Below are 13,287 nucleotides of genomic sequence, written 5' to 3'. Positions count from 1 at the left end.
ACGATCACCACGAGCTGAACAATGATATTCTCTCCACCCAAAATATTATAATAAGATATGGTCTATAGCTTCCATATATATATATATACATATGGTTCATTAACCAAGTGTTACATTTTTCACATCGTATCTTTTTCGCACATTGCTACATATATTAGTAAATAATACTAGTCATAATATATATATATATATATATATATATATATATATATATATATATATATATGGTGTCGATCGTATTTTATGTTTATTAGAACTCGCGTGGGCGCTTGCTCCCGGCGGCGGCAGCATAAGTTGCCGCCACGCGGGAGGCGACTGCGGGAGCAGCTGCGAGGGATCTGGGAGGGTGTTTCTCCGAGAAGCGGTACTGTGATGAGCTTATGCCCAGTCCGAAGTCCGCGTACACATCAGTGGTCTCCCCCTCGAAGTCGCTCAGGTTCAGTGAGGCCGCTCCCGCAACGTGAGCAAGGGCCGAGACGCCGAGCTCTGACACAAACAGGCCCGTGCGGTGGGGCAGGATGCGGTGCGTGAAGCAGCGCGGCGTTGCCAGAGTGATGGTGTGCTCGCTGGTGACCCGATTACCGTCCAGCTGGACGGCGAAGATGGCATCCGCACCGGTGCTGTGGGAGAGCAAGGAAGAGCCCAGCAGCCACATTCGTAAGGTTGGTTGGAGCTTGGCATCCTGCTTCTTCTTGGCGGCCTCATGATCCCAATCAAATGCCAGGTGGATGAGGCCGGCATTGGCTCCCGCAGGCGTGCTGAGATGGAACCATTTGATTTCGCCCGTTCCAGAGATGCGACCGAACGTCCCTGTCCCACCCGAGGCGCCACCCAGAAGCACAAACCACACATTGCCGTCTGGCCCGGAAATGAGCCCCACCGGCGTGCTGCCCTCGGACGCCGGGATGTCTTCTTCGACGGCCCGGCCGGTGGCCGAATCCAACCGCCAGATCTTGCTGCTCTGGTCCAGGCTGGCGTACACGTCGCCACTTGTGGGGTGGATGGCCACGAAGATGGGGCGGCCGCTGCACGGGTACACGGACACGTCGGACGTGTTGCGGTGGTTCACGCGCACCACGTGCCGGCTGTCCTTGCAGCTGGTCCAGAGGTCGTCCCCATTCTCGAGGACGCAGTGGGGGCCCTCCACGGAGGCGGGGAGCTGTATGATTTGCACCACCGCGGGATCCTTGCCCGCGCCCAGCAGGCTCAGGCGGATGAGGGCGGCCTTGAACTGTAGCGTGGCCCAAACCTGGCCCGGGTGCTCCCGAGACGCGGCAAGCCCGTGCAACCCAGCCCAGAAGTTGCCCACCGTGAACCTGGTGCAGGAGAGCGGGCGCCCCGTGGCCGGGTCCAGCTCCACCTTCACCAGACTGCTGTTGGTTTGCTGGCTCACTAACAGCAGGTGTCTGCATGGCGCCCGGCATGGGGTACTCCGTCACCACTTTGGGCACCTTTACCACCTCTACGGGGGGTGGGCAGTGCGGTGCTGGCCTAATCATCACCAGCTTCTCACCACCAAACGTCGAGTCGTCGACATGCATAGCAGTAGGCGCAGAGCCAGCTTCATGCCCGACGCCGCGTACGGATGAAGCATCGGCATCGGCATCGGCATCGGCCGCAGCAGCAGTAGGACCAGCCATATACTTATATAAATAATAAAAACAGATTGATTAAGCAGCTAATATGCAGGACAGAGCTAGTATGTGTTATGTATGCGTAGAAGCTGGTAGTTATAGCTAGTAGTGCTCTTAGGATTCAACAACCGGAGTGTGGAGGACTGCCGCTGTATGCTGTACGTCTTATATGCGCCGGTGGGCAGTTTCTCCTCGGCGGAAGCGATTCGTAGTAAAGGGGAAGGAAGGGCGCTCAAAGCGAATGCCAAAAGACTCCAGTCTTTCCAGATGCGATCGATGGATGCGTCTTTAAATTAATTGTGTGAGATAGACGAAACAATCAGTCCGATCGATGCGCAGTCGTCGGCGAGAGCGCCTGATTGAATGAAAAAGGCGGCACGTCCTGGGAACCACCTTCTTCGAACATTCTTATAAGGCTTTTGATCTTCCGGTGACCTGCAATTTGAAGCAACGCTTAATTCCTTCCACTCACCGCCGTAATTTGAGTTGTTGGTTTGCCAACCACCGCCATGGCGTGTCTTTTGAAAAAGTGCTGCTCTACGCAATTACAAATGTTCGGATATCCATGTAGTTAGTAGATGCGTAAATATTATTAACCTCACATCTAGCCTACCTTCTTTGTTTCTCAAGCTTCACTACTCTTCTCTCCATGACTTAATTTGAAATTCTGTTTTGAAGTTTTGTCACTGTTGGTGGATGTGGAGGAGGCTACCTTTCTCTAGAGAGAGAACACCTTTTATTTAATGATGACACTAGTGAGTCTAGTGGGTGTAGCCAAGCTTGTGAAGGGCAAAAACGGAGCTTAGGGAGCCATAGCATGCGTGACGACAAACGCATGCGAAGGAGGAGAGGACTCGAGAAAACAAAAGTACACGGTGTAGTGCGTGGGAGGGAGGTATCCAAAATTTTTTCCCAGTACGTAGCTATGGCCGTAGGTATAGCCCCCGAGATACATGCATGTGTCAATAATTGTGTGCTATTTCAGGGTGCTTATAAGTATGTGTGTGTGTGTGTGTGTGTGTGTGAGAGAGAGAGAGAGACAGAGAGAGAGAGAGAGCTTTACATCATAGTTGAGTGCATAAAGTATATATAATGGCATTGAAGTGTCAAGATTGTAACTTGAACATGAAATCTCTGCGTTAGACTATGTATGATTCCTATAGTGCTACGAGAGAGAGAGAGAGAGAGAGAGAGAGAGAGAGAGAGAGAGAGAGAGAGACTACAACAAACGAAGAGCACAGTCACGTCTAGAGCAACACAAATTTAAAAGCATCTATATATGGAAAAAAACATTTACGTGGCTATCATCACGGCTATACACGCGACTATCATCAGCATGGCTATAGCCGTGCCTGTAGAGCAGCATGTATAGTCGTAGACTATCTGCAAAAACAAATGGGGACATAATGGGGAAGAGATGTGGAGACACATGTCCCCACATCTCTCCCCACTTTTTTTAAAATCATATTATTTAAACACTACTTAATATTTTTTTAAAAACACTTAAATACTTAGAACATAAAAAATAATTACAGTATAATAATGTCATGGAGTATATTGTAAATTACATACATATAATTGCAAATTACATAAGGTATTCATGTCCAAAAATGAATAAAGATGAAGGCATCAAAAACTGATTAAATTAATGCATCATCTTCATCTTCACTTGCATCTTCACCACGTGCACCACCACCTTTATCATCACCATCACTTTCAACATCATCTTCTTGCGTTAAATAGTGATACAATGCAAAAATGTTAGCCACAAGAAAAACAAGTTGGGTGATAATTACAATTCAAGTTCAACTACTCACTAAGTTGCCACACCCACCTCCCCCACTACTAGATTTTTGAGACGGCTCTAAGAAGCCCTCAAGCTATCACCACGTGAGTAGCATCGTGTGAGAAGGTGGTGGGATGCATGGAAATGTGTGACAATGGGATAGTTGAAGTGTTTGGCATATAAAAGGTGGGGGATAAGCCCAAGCAACTCAATTTCTCACCCCCATACCTAGAGTTCATCCTGTTCCAAGCCGCATCTGTCTTTAAACACATTGCAAAAATCAGGGTCATCGGGTATGGGAGGGACGCATACTAGAGGATGCCCCTCTATATATCGGATCTTGGTCCATTTGGTGATGATCCCCATGATGGCCATATCTATATGCATAAAAACATTACATAAAAACATAGCTCACACAGAGCATATATTACATAGCCCACATAAAGCATACATAGCTCACATATGCGTACATAGCTTATAAAGAGCATGAGTATGCTCTACGCATAAACATATGCATACATAGCTCAAACCATGCATCAACTTAATACATAAGTTAATGCAATATTGCTTTATGCATAAGCCTATGTATAAAGCATTATTACATTAACTTAAGTATTAAGCTTATGCATTTGAGCTATGTGTCTGCTCTACGCATAAACATATGCACACATAGCTCATAATTATGTATAAGCATAATGTATTAAGCATATACTTAATGCATTATGCATAATGCATAATGCATAATATATATTGCATTAAGCTTAATATATAATGCAAAATGTATTAAGCTTAATGCATTATTTCATAATGTATTAAGCGTAATGTAGTATGCATAATGCAATAAGCTTAATACATGTATTAAGCATTCATGTATTAAGCGTAATATAGTATGCATAATGCAATAAGCTTAATACATAATGTATTAAGCATTAATACATTAAGGTAATGCATTAAGTATATATATGCTTAATGCGTTAGAAAGAATAAAAGAACCCCCCCGAAATAAATTCCCCCGAAATAAATTCTCTCGAAATAAAAGTTTAAAAAGAAATTCCTAAGGTGCATTAGAAATAAATTATAATGTGCACAAAAGACCTTAGCCTAAGGATCCAGATTTTTTGAAAATTTTAGATTAAGGTTCTTATGGACCAATAAGATTAATCCAAATGTAGGGAGGAGATAAATTGAAGAATAAAAGAATCTCCCCCCCCAAAAAAAAGAGAGTAAATGCTTACATAAGATGAAGAGTGGACTAAGGACCAAAGAAAACAATTAAAAAATTTAATTTTGACACCTTAAAGTGGGGATCTCCCCTCATGAAGTAGGTGCCTTTTTTCTCATCACTACCCCCAATTTTAAATCAATAAAATGAGATATTTCATCTCTCCTCACTCCTATTTCAAAACTAGATCCAAAAAGTAAGCTAAACTAACCCAAAATGGTCAAAAATTGACCAAATTGATCTGAAAAATTCTAGAATCAGTTTTCTTGGTTAGAGGCTCACTTTTTCCTATAAATAGAAGCCTCCCCCTTTGTAAAAGCTTAATGATATTTATGCACTGTTACTCTACTCTTGTCCTGACTCCTGAGCCATCTACATTGAATTTCTTAATAGTTCAATTGTTTTTGGCCTAATCCTCTCCAAAGTGAATTGGTGGCCACTCTTGCTTCAAACAAGAGTAGAATCCTCAATCCCTCAAGCCAAAGGAGAGCTTTACAAGCTTCATGTAAGCTATTTTTTCTTACTTGTTTAATTTTAAATCTATGGTCTTCTTGATTTTCATGTTTTACAGTTGATTGAATTAAATTCAAATGCTATGCCTTTGAGGAAAAGGCCACCCCCTTCTCTTATTTACATTCCAACCTTTCTTAATCCTAGAAAGATTAACTAAGAGATTAATTAAACTCTTCTTATTGTTTACTCTCTTGAATTTAGAAAATTATGTAGATTAGAGTTTTATGAATCTAATTTGGGTTAATTTAAGTTAAAAATAGAATGATAAAAATGAGAAATGGTCACCCATACAAAGGAGGTTATGGTAAAATTTTGTGGAAAAGAAAGTTTATTTTTTATGTTATTCCAAAAGAGTAATTCGCACCATTTTTGCATCTAAAAGAAAGATTCTAATTACTCCATGTACATATTCACCTATGAATATGCATGAATATCACTGATATTAATTATTAAATTGATTTTTATGCATATAAAGATGCATAAATGATTTTTTATTATTATAAAAGTGTTATTCTCAAGGAAAAAAAATTATTATAAAAGTGTTACTCATTAAATTTGATTTTTATGCATAGAAAGATGCATAATGGAAATTTTTTTATTATAAAAGTGTTATTCTCATTAAAATTTATTTTTATGCATAGAAAGATGCATAATGGAAAAAAAATTATTATAAAAGTGTTATTCTCATTAAATTTGATTTTTATGCATAGAAAGATCCATAAAGGAAAATTTTTAATTATAAAAGTGTTATTCTCATTAAATTTGATTTTTATGCATAGAAAGATGCATAAAGGAATTTTTTTAAAATTATAAAAGTATTATTCTCAATAAATTTGATTTTGTTGCATAGAAAGATGCAAAAAGAAATTCTCTTTATTTTAAAAAGGGTTATTCTTATTAAATTTAATTTTATGCATAAATAGATGCATAAAAGGATTTTCTTTTTATAAAAGTGTTATTCCCATTGAAGTTGATTTTTATGCATAAATAGATGCATAAAGAATTTTTATATCAAAATTAGAATTCTCTTAAATTCTATGTTTAAATTCTATGAGTAATTGATAAATGAATAATTAAATGCTCTAAGAGAGAAATTTCTATCGTTTTATATTAACACGGTTTGTAAAAAGAAAATTCAAAAAATCTATCGAGATCGAAATATTTAGATAAATGATTAATTTATTTCTCATTGGAATTCGTAACTAATTTAGAAATCCGTTAAGTGTATATTCAAAGAAAGAAATTCGGTAAAATAGTAACTGAATTATCAAACCTTTTCGAAAAAGTTAGTTCAGGGAAAATCTTATCCGACTTGAACCTTGAATCAGACTATGACCAAGACCAAACTCTTTCCTCAGTTTCGAGGAAAGAAGATGTGACCAGTTTAGAAAAATACTCTCAAAACTCCCACCAAATCTGAAACTAAGTTTGAGACCCTTCGAATTGATCTATGCATCAAGGTTATAGAATTCAAGGAATTCTGGTATGAAATCCAGAATTCCGTTCAAGAAGTTTTGGGGATACTGATTCAAGAAATACTCATTGTATTCAAATGAAAATCAAACTGAAAACTTGCATAGAAACCCTGTTTTCTTAAAGGACTATCTTACGCCAGAATGTTGGAGGGAGCATTTGGTTTATGTTTTTCTAAGGGAAGTTTGGTTGCAACAGTTGGTGGCGGGGAGTGTTCAAAGGACGGCTCACGCAGCAAAGCCTATTGACCAGCCTCGGTATAGTTAAAAAATGGTGTGCTTCCGGTACGATGGGCGAGGACCGACGAAGCGATCCTTGAGTGAAGTGCCAAGACACCTAAGGAGGATCCTGAAGGGTTCTGACCAGGCGATGCACGGGCTCATAGTGCTTAGGACACCCATGCGTATGTCATGGAAGATATGTATGATGGACGAAATTATTATTGTAATCTGTTACTGCATCTCGTTGCTAACCAGTTGGTCTCAAAACGGAGAGTCCAAAGTGATACTATTTTTTGAGAAACAAGGGACTGGATGGAATTTTTGAGTTATGACATCTGTAACCAACAATAACTGTTTGTCAATGGATTATTTTATATGTTAAAGTTTTAAAGAGGAGTGTGTGCGTATCTGTATTCGAAAGCAAAAGTTAAGAAAGGCATTCAATTATGGGTGGGTGAGTAATTGTTTGGTTCTACTGATTCCAGTGGTTGGGTGGTGGCTAACCCATGGGCCGGATGGCTGGAATCAGTGGAGTTTTAATAATTAAATTGAAATAATAGGAATACGCTTAGAATTCGAGTAGTTAAATAAAACCCTGAAGAATTTCTCAAATGAGTAGATCAATGGCTGTGCCTGATTCCGGTTAGGAAAAAAGCATTGATTTCCTCAGATGATTAGATCAACTGTGTCTGACTTCAGTTAGGAAAAAGAGTTGATTTCTTCAAACTAAGTTAGTGATAGTTTTCCTTCTATCTGGTTTAATCAGGTGAAGGATAGTTTAGTCTCTTGACCCCATTAGAAAATTCATGAAGAAAATAAAAAAGGTAGAATCGTCCCCGTTTTTCGGGCAAGGGAATTTTTCTCGGTTTCGGTTTCAGAATGACCACTAGATTAGTCTGGTGTCTGGACATTCGAGGGGGAGGCCCCGAGTGGGAAACCCTGCCCCGCACAAGAGGAAGCTACTTCCGCTGCTAGCAACCAAGAATCCGATGCGCGGAGGGGGCAGAGGGGTCTCACAAAATTGCCCTGCTTAGCTCGTTGTGGATATTTGCATCGGTGACCACTTTCTGGCGTTTGAGCCACTTCCAAGTCTCAGCTTCATTGTGATACTTATGGTACCTATTCTCTTGACATTGGGGGTCGACTTGTTATCCTTTCCTACAACAAATTATAATATGTATGAGATGAAATTTACAACAAAAAATGAAATACATTTTTTGAAAAATTCCAAAGAGAAAACTTACAAAAAATAATGCGAGCCATCCTGCCTTTCCTCCGGATCCATACTTTATGGCACTGTACTTTAGCAGTTGACTCGCATGTGGTACCTTTTGTTGAGGGTATTGAGTACCCTCCCTAGCTTCTTTCTTTGCCTTGTTCCACTCCTTAATGGTGCAATTCCGGGTATTTGTGAACCATCTTTCCTGCACCTGCTTGTATGAGACTTTCTATTATTAAGGATCTTTGTTATGTGATTCCTCACCCAGTTGTCAAAAAAACGCATGCGTGGTGGGTTTGGGAACTAGTTAACAAAAGGATAGAGATTTCATGTATGCATCCTTATAGGTTTGGTTGACTAATTGACAAAAGGTATATTAAACCCTTCATCCCCCATGTCATCCACAAAAGGCTCGCCCTCCTAATCAAGGGTATAGTAAATCATACCACCCTCCTGGGGTACCTCATCGGTCGCCCATAGGTGAAGGTGACAGTGCACCCTAAAGCATGTGTCACACCCACCTCCCCCACTACTAGATTGTCGATGACTCTGAGAAACCCTCAAGCTATCACCACTTGAGTAGCATCGCATGAGGATGCCGCATGCTGGGGAGATAGCACCACATATGAAATAGGAGTGCGTTGTGAGCACTAGGAGGAGATGAAGAACGAGGAGTAGGGAAAGTGGAAGAGTGAGGGGTAGGCAAAATACAAGTGAGAGGGGTAGGTAAGGTGGTGGGATGCATGGAAACATGTGACAATGGGATAGTTGAAGTGTTTGGCACATAGAAGGTGGGGGATAAGCCTAAGAGACTCAGTTGCTGGAGCCGCATGTAACTCTAAAACAAGTTGCAAATCAGGGTCATCGCGTATGGGAGGGAGGTATACTAGAGGATGCCCCTCTATCTATCGGATCTTGGTCCATTTGGTGATGATCCCCATGATGTCCACATCTATATGCATAAAAACATTACATAAGAACATATGTCACACGAAGCATATATTACATAGCCCACATAAAGCATACATAGCTCACATATGCATACATAACTTATAAAGAGCATGTGTATGCTCTATGCATGCTCTACGCATAAGCCTATGCATGCTCTACGCATAAGCCTATGCATAAAGCATTATTGCATTAACTTAAGTATTAAGCTTATGTATTATGAGCTATGTGTATGCTCTACGCATAACCATATGGTTATGCTCTACGCATAACCATATGCATACATAGCTCATAATTATAAGCATAATGCATTAAGTATATGCTTAATGCATTATTGCATAATATATTAAGATTAATGCATTAAGCATATAGTTAATGCATTATTTATTATGCATATTGCATAATATATAATGCATTAAGCTTAATACATAATGCATAATTGTTGCCATATACATAGGCAGTGATGTGTGTGAACACACTTAGGACCGCCGGGGCACTTTTTCCCTCTTTAGGAGGTTTTTTCCCCCGGCTTGTATATACACCCATCATTCTAGGGCTAACTTATCTTTGTACATTGACACAATCTAATACACTTTGTGTTGTGTGCATTCTTGCTTCTTCTTCTCCAAGCTTTGTGTGCTTTCCTGCAACCCTAATTCCAACAATTGGTATCAGAGCAGGCATCGGCTCCCAGGGCTACGCCGCCAGCACCCTCCGACTCACGTTCTCCGATTGAGGCATACGTACTCTATTGTGGACCGTGCTACATAGCACGAGTTGTTTTCTGTTCAGTCTTTGCTTCATTACAGGCAGCTTTTGCATCAGTTTCAGTCAGTGGCCATGGCTGATAACAGTAATGATGTATTTCGCATGTTGTCTTCTGAAGACAAACTGGATGGAGACAGCAACTACCCACTTTGGGCATACATGATGCAGCATGTTTTGGTTGCAAAAGGAGTGTGGAACATTGTGCAGGGTACGGATGTACGTCTAGGTGCTGTGGATGTAGGATCTGTTGAGGATGTTGCAGGTCGTAATAACGAGGCAAAAATCGCTTACCTGCGTAAAGAGCTAGAATTGAAGATTATGCAAGAAGATGATGACATGAATGTTTTTCTTGCTGAGATTAAAGATCTCAAAGAACAGTTGATTTCTGCAGGTGAGATTATTCCTGATCATTCTCTTGTGCAGACTGTTCTTGATGCTTTACCTGAGACATATCAGACTTTTGCTTCCACGTGGAGACTTCTTAATGAGGACAAACCTGATGCTGTCAAGTATGATACTCTAGTCAACAAGCTCTTGCAAGAAGCGCAGTCCAGGCAAAATAGGGCCAGGCAGCGTGCAGTTGATCAAGCATTTATTGCTGCCCAGCAGCAGAGAAGAAGTGGTAAGGCAGCCCCTTTCACTGTTTCTTCTCCTATTAGTAGGTCTGCAACTTCTTCTCCTTCCACAGGTAGCAACAATAAGTCTGAGAAAGCTCTTGATAAAGGCAAGAAAAAGACCAGGTGCAACTATTGTAAGGCAAATGATCATGTCATTAAGAATTGCCCCAAGCTAAAGACTAAAGAGGCAAAGAAGAAAGAGTCAAATGCAGCCACAATAGCGGATGCTTCTACAAATGCAAATTCTGCAAATGTTGTGCAGGATACAGAATGGGCGTTTAGCGTGTATTGCCAGTATGACCCATCTGTACATGATGCATGTTTGGCAGTTTCTGTTGACTCTCATGTTTGGTATTTTGACAGTGGTGCTACAAAGCACATTACCTCGCATCGTGATATGTTCACTTCTCTTGAGGCTGTCCCTAATGGGAATACTGTCACATGTGCCAATAATGCTTCTTACCCAGTGAAGGGCGTTGGTAAAATTATGCTTACGGCTGCAAATGGCAGCGCTTTCACACTTTCAGATGCTTTGTATGTGCCAGGGATAAAGAAGAATCTATTGTCTGTCTCTGCACTTGCTAGACTTGGACTTGTAGTCAAATTTGTGGATGACAGATGTACTATTCATGATTTGACTTCTGGTGATACGATTATTGTATCTGGCACCTTGTTTCGTGGGCTGTATAGGCTCAATTCTTATGACAAGTGTGTGGAAGATTCAGCAAATGCAGTTTCTGATGAAAAGGCAGTTTCAGATGCAAAACTATGGCATGCTCGTTTTGGTCATTTGAACTTTGCTAGTTTGCTGCGTTTGCAAAAATTTGATATGGTTGCTTCATTGCCCCCTCCTGAGGCACCATTGAAACATGTTTGTGAAGGCTGTATTTTGGGCAAAATGCAGCGTTCTGCATTTCCAAAGGATGGTTCTGTGCGGGCCACTCGCAAATTGCAACTTGCACATAGTGATGTATGTGGGCCTATGCAAACTCCGTCATTTGGTAAACACTTGTACTTCGTGACTTTCATTGATGATTACTCAAGGCATGCATGGGTATATCCACTGAAGGCAAAGTCCGAAGTGTTTTTGTGCTTCAAACAGTTTTTTCTTATGGTTGAAAATGTATTCAATTGTACTGTGGGCACCCTCTGTTCTGATCGAGGGGGGGAGTACTTCTCTAAAGAGTTTGATGCATTTCTGGCTAGTCGTGGGGTAAAACACCAATGTACAGTGCCGTATACCCCTCAGCAAAATGGTGTTGCTGAGAGGAAAAACAGGTCACTTATGGAGATGGCACGATGTTTGGTCAAGAGCCAAGCTTTGCCACATGCGTTTTGGCTTGAGGCTGTCATGTGTGCTGCATATGTACTCAACAGGTGTCCCACTAAGGCCTTGCAGTCTATTACTCCATACGAAGCTTGGCATGGCAGGAAGCCTTCTATTGGTCACTTACGTGTCTTTGGTTGCTTGGCCTATGCTTTAGTGCCTGTGCAACAACGCAGAAAATTGGATGATAAGGCTGTCAAATGCATTTTTGTTGGTTACAGTGCTGAGAGCAAGGGTTACAGATTGTATCATCCGCAGTCAAAGCGTATCTTGACTAGTCGAGATGTTGTTTTTGTGGAAGATGCTGTGCAGCCTTTGTTATCATGTACCAAAGAGACAGGTGTGAGCTCACGGGATGTATTTGATACATTGTTGCCTCTATTTACAGGTGGGAATTCAAATGTAAGTCCTAATGAGGCAAATATTCAGCCTATGCAGATTTCAAACGACATCATAGATCAGCCTATTTCTGATGCAGATTTACAAGATGTAATTCATGAGGATAGGGTTGAAAATGAGCAGGCTAGAGGTATGCCTAAATGGCTGGTGCAAACCTTGCGTGATAGTAAGATTGATGCACCTATGACTAGTCGTACTCGTTCAGGTTTTCAGCATGCCTCTTACGCATCAGATTGTTATGCTTTGGCTGTGTCTAGTATGTGTGAAGAGGAAGAACCTCTTTCATTTTGATGAGGCACAAAATTCAGAAAATTAGTTGGCTGCAATGCAAAGTGAATATGATGCTATAATGAAGAATGGTACATGGTCTTTGTGTGATTTGCCTATTGGTAAAAAGGCCATTGGATGTAAGTGGGTTTTTAAATTGAAACGAAAGCCAGATGGCAGTGTTGATCGCTATAAGGCTAGACTTGTTGCAAAGGGTTATGCTCAAGAAAAGGGCATTGATTTTGATGAGATCTTTGCTCCCACTTGTCGTATGACTACCATTCGTAGCATTTGTGCATTGGCAGCTCATAATGGTTGGAATGTATATCAGTTGGACATAAAGACTGCATTCTTGAATGGAGATTTGCATGAGGAGGTGTATGTATCGCAGCCTCGTGGTTTTGTTCAAAGAAGGCAGGAAAACAAAGTGTGCAGGTTGAAAAAGGCTTTATATGGTTTAAAGCAAGCTCCACGAGCTTGGTATGAAAAGATACATGCATATTTGACTGCACATGGGTTTCAGAATAGTCCAACAGAAAGCACTTTGTATGTTAAACGTGTGGATGGTGTACATCTAATCATTGCTCTCTATGTCGATGACATGCTGCTCACAGGACCAAATGAGAGTCATATTGCTGATTTTAAGGCTGATTTGAATGCCTCTTTTGAGATGTCAGATTTGGGGCATTTGCATCATTATTTGGGGATACAATTTAAGCAGTGTGATGGAGGTATTGCTTTGTGTCAGACAAAGTATATTGAGACATTGTTGCGAGATTTGGCCTTGAAGACTGCAAACCTATTGCTACTCCAATGGAGACAGGTTTGAAGTTGAGTCTTCATGATGCTGGAGATCACTTTGATGTCACACTCTATCAGACAGCTGTTGGTTG

General features: G+C 41.0%; 1 pseudogene; it reads right to left on the bottom strand.

The window, feature by feature from the left end:
- Positions 1 to 232: 232 nt before the first annotated feature.
- On the bottom strand, positions 233 to 1,640 carry LOC147632586 (uncharacterized; annotated as a pseudogene).
- Positions 1,641 to 13,287: the final 11,647 nt, after the last annotated feature.

Source organism: Cibotium barometz, chromosome 13 (genome assembly GCF_041138505.1).
Source record: "Cibotium barometz isolate CiBa-2024 chromosome 13, ASM4113850v1, whole genome shotgun sequence".
In the NCBI taxonomy this organism is placed as follows: Eukaryota; Viridiplantae; Streptophyta; class Polypodiopsida; order Cyatheales; family Cibotiaceae; genus Cibotium; species Cibotium barometz.
The sequence above is the reverse complement of the archived record's forward strand: the minus strand, read 5'-3'. Positions and strand labels throughout refer to the sequence as shown.